Source organism: Corvus brachyrhynchos, unplaced genomic scaffold (assembly GCF_000691975.1).
Source record: "Corvus brachyrhynchos isolate BGI_N302 unplaced genomic scaffold, ASM69197v1 scaffold61, whole genome shotgun sequence".
NCBI lineage: Eukaryota > Metazoa > Chordata > Aves > Passeriformes > Corvidae > Corvus > Corvus brachyrhynchos.
Window position 1 is genome coordinate 7,567,951 of NW_008236478.1, and position 4,510 is coordinate 7,572,460.

Genomic DNA, 4,510 nt, shown 5'->3' on the forward strand with positions numbered 1-4,510 from the left:
GGCTGGCGCTCCGTGCCTGTGCCCACAGGCGCGGTCAGATCTCTCGGCAAATCCCGTTGCCCTGGGAAGTTCGTAAGAAGCGGGACATTCCTGCAGCTGAGCTGGGTGAAAGGATGCCGTAGCAGCTTCCCTGGGGGCTGGGGATGTTTGAGAGGTGTTGGTGGGCACAGCGCACCAGTGGCCTGTGCTGATGGTACAGGAAAGGATGTGGGCTGTGGATGGAGCCATGGCTGGGACAGCGCTAGGAAGGTGCCCAGCCCCTGCCAGGGCTGGCACCCCATCACCTTGCAGATTTCCCTGGCTATGTGCACCTGGAAGGGGTCAGGGATAATCTGTCTGCCAGACCTTGACTGTGCTTGTGCTCCGTGGAATTGCAGCTTGACTCCAGGGAAACAAGAGCCAGCAGACCATTTTTAACAAGGCGTTCTTGGAAGGGAGGACTGGGGGAGGCAGCTGGTACCAAGCCTGGTGAGGAGTGATGAGTGAGGGAGTGGGCACAGCTCGGTCCTGGAAGGGTGGTACTGTTGCCTGACATAGGGTAGAAGAAGATGTGCTGGCTGATGAGAAGGAGTATTTGGCCTCTTCAACGGTAAAAGGAGATTATTTCAGGCTGCTGGTGTCCTTCATGGTGTCTAGGTAGCTGGAACAGAGGCAGGCAAGACTGTCCTGGCAGGGGACAAAGGTGGCACCATGGGGGACATGAGGATGGTGGCAGGAGGCTTGAGGAGACAAAGCTTGCACACCCCAGCGTAGGACCAGTTCAGCTCAAGAGTTTGTCATGAGTGCTGGCTGGTCCCCAGTGCTGTTGTAGGGCAACGCCAGGGGAAGTGAATGCCCCAAACCCAGAGGGAGCAGTGCAGGGGCTGGGGGGTGTTGGTACTGCCAAGCCCCTTTCTAAGTGACTTGGGGAGGTTTGCCTCCAAATCCCCAGCAATGTCACAGCCTTGATGTGCTCAGCCTGGGGAGAGGGAGATGAATGCTGAAATGTCAGGAGGCTGGGAGGGGGGATGCGCTCACACACAGCACTTAATGGGGAAGGATGGGATTACAGGGGTCACGCTAGGTGAGCAGCTTCCTTCGTGGAGCTGATGGTATCAAAGCAGGTGCCCCCGGCTGCAAATACCTTGGGCAAACAAACAGGGCTGTCTAAGAGCAGGTGGGCTCGGGTATGGCTGGGGGATGCTCAGTGATGGTGGGGGGCAGGAGGCTCTCTGTGCACAGGGAGTTGAGGCGTGGGGCTCCTGGTGCGAGGGCTGCCATGTCTTCCATAGGGTGAGGGGGGTAATCGAGTTGTGTTTCTATGTACATGTGTGAGCTCCCCATGCTGGAGACACGTGTAAGAGTGGAGCCCTTCCCTCTCCCAATGGGGGGTGGAGGTGCCAGTACCTGGGGAGCCAAATGATGCCCCAGATGATGGCTCTGGGATTGCTCTGGGACCTGATTTGCTCTGAGCATCCCTCCTCTCTGCTGCTTCAGGGCTCTGCATGCTGCTACAGCTGGTGATGGATGCCTTCCTGCTCTTGCAGCAGCGGGGAGCCCTGCCCGTGGCTGGGACATGCAGCAGAGAAACGTGGCTGTAGTGGGGCTTAATGTGGGGGTCACCATGCATGAGCACCGTGGCTGTGCACCCATGGTGCCACACACGCCGCAGCCCTCCCACACCAGCCTGCTGCTCCTGCTGAGAGGCTCGGGCTGCTCGCTGCAGGGCCTGGCTCAGGTGCAGCCTCACTGGGCTGGGGCTTGGCTGCCTCCTCCAGCTGGGTGGCTGGGCCAGGCCAGCAGCTCCCACAGGATGCTCTGATTTCAGAGGTCAGGTTTGAGTTGCTTTTTCAGGGGCAGAGGAGCAGGATGGGGAGCTGCTCTGCTGAGTGTGGCCAGGAAGTGGTTTTCCTTATGATGCCCCAGCCAGTCCTGCCCCATCAGAGTTCTGGCTGGGTTTCAACTCTTTGTGGCTTAGACCACGGCCCCAGTGCGGCTGAGAAGCGCAGCTGTGGCTGTGCTGTAGGTGGGGCTGGTCCCCTGCTCCATAAGCTCTCTGTTGCTGGTTCCCACGCTGATCTGGGGTAAAGTTTTTTTTCTTTGAGTCTCGGCTGCCTGGGCTTCGAAGGAAGCAAGGGAGACACCCCAGGAGATGCAGCACCCCATTATCCTGGGGTTCAGTGGCTCTGCAAGGTGGACAGAGAGCCGTGTGGTACCTCGGTGGCAGCAGGAGCCAGAAAAAGGGCCAGCGGAGCCACATTTAGCTGAGACTACCCTGATGGTGGGAGTGAGGAGTGTCCTGTTCTCTGAAGCGTTAGCTGACTGTGCAATCCCTGTTCCATCCCGACGGGCAGTGGGCACGGGTACCTCTGCTGTTGCCTCAGGGAGCCACCAGGGCAGGGCGTGCACTGGCACAGCTGAGCTGCGGGCAGATTGCAACCAAGACAGGCAGCAGCAGGACCCGGAAGGGCCACTCAGCCACTAATTCCCATCCTCTTCCCATCAATATGCCTTGCAAAGGGAAATGGTGCTGATGCACTGTGTGGGAATGGCCTTCTCTGCTGGAGAACTGAAGCTCAGGTCTGGTGTCATCACTTGCTTGCTGGTGCTCAGACATGTGCTGGGTCCTCCCAGGGTGCCTCAAGTTTTTTGGGAGCATGGATGTGTGGCTGTTCACTCACTGAGTGTTCTGTGGGAAGAGAGGCCCCTCCAGCTCCACAGTGGATGCCTGGATGCACATCCTGGCACAGGAGTTTGCTCATGCCCTGGGTGGTGGCAGGCTGTGATAATGTCGCTGCCTGTGGTGTGGACTCATGTCCCCAGCCCCACAGTGCAGCCCAGAATACAAGAGAGGGCTGTGTCCATGAAGGTGCTGCTGTGGCAGCTGTGGTTTTTTGTTCTGCAGTGAGGGCACAGCTGGAGAAGCACAGGATAATCTTGGAGCAGGGGTGTGTGGGTTTAAATTCACAGACGCTCCCAGACACGTAAAGCAGGTGTTAAAAGTGAATATGTTTGGGCTGTGGCAGAGAGCTCCATGCAGGACAGCCTGGGTTGAGGCTCCCTGCAGCTGTCCCACACTCCCCTGCTGAGCCCCCTGCGCAGCCGCCTCACGTCAGAGCAGTGTTGGCAGCTCTGTGCTCAGCACCCGCAGCCGAGATACCCGGAGGTCACAGGTGTCCTGCCCTTCGACCCCTCCGAGGTGCAAATCTAATCGCTCTGGCCTCGGCTGTCTCTGACACTGGCAGGACTGTCAGTACTGGCCACACGTCCCTGCCAGCCTGGTGGCATCCAGGGGAACAGGGCCTGCACGGAGCATCTGGGCTGTGTCCCAGGGGGATTTAGGATCTCTGAGTTATTCTCTCAGGCCTGTCAGTGGCAGAGCCCTAGGCTGGATGGGCAGGATTTATCTTCTGTGGTATCCTTGGTGGTGATGTCTCTGCGTAGGGCCTGTGGGACAGCCACACCACTCCATGCCTCCAGTGCCTGCTCCCCTGACAGGCTCTTAGGCAGGCAGAGACCCCTGAGCTGCAGGGCATGCAGTTTTTGGGGCTGAATAGGAAGGGATGTTGCTGATGGGCAGAGTAGAGGATGAGGAGAGCAGAGGGGACAGGGACCTTGTCTGTGGCAGGTCTGTCCTGCTAGACCTCCTGATGCTCAGCTCACAGGGAAAAGCAGCATGGTCTAACAGCGGGGCTTGGACATTGGGAGGTAGGATTTTGGCTCCTGGGAAAAAAATGGCAGTAGAATGTTTGGAGAGCTCTCAAACTCCATCTGAACTCCCTGGGCTCCTGTACCTGGCTGGCTCCCTGCAGCCCTGACCCATCCCTGCACACCTTTGAGATGGTGTCTGCACCATGATGGCAGCTTGGGTTGTGCATGCCGTGGCCATGCTGCCGGGTGGCATGAGGTCCCCTACCACAGCTGGTACTGGGGAGAAGCCAGTTACAGACTGTCTCCAGGCTCTGGCTGTTGTTTTACCTGTGACCATATGTTCCTCACCTTCCCAAAACACAGAGGTCTGTAGGGCAGCACAGAGACCAGGCATGGCCTGGGTGCGGAAGCTGGAAAGGAGTGCAGCTCCTGTGCCAGTCCCCATCCCAGCATGGGGCGGGGGGCTGTAGGGCAGACAGAAGATGAAGGGCTGGGCTTGGATGAGGACTAGCAGGGGGGTTGGGGCAGGTCCATGGTGCGGTGGTCCACAGAAAGGGGGGGGGGGGGGGCGGTGCCAGCCACGCCTGGACAACAGCAAGTGCCATGGGAAGTGTGTCCAACACTCCTTTGGGGTTCACTCCCATTGGCCCCACTGTCTCCCCCCATAGCCCCAGCTCTTGCAGGGCCATGTGGGGTGCCCCAGGGCCTGGCTCCTCGGGGCCAGGGTCAGGAAGAGCTGTGGCTCTGCTGGGCTGGGATGTCAAAGGGCCCTAACCCTGGTGTTTTGCAAACTCCTGGGGTCAGCAGTTCAGCTGCCACTGACACAGAGGCCCAGAGACACACACGGGCATTTTGGGTGGATGCTGTAAGCAAACAAACT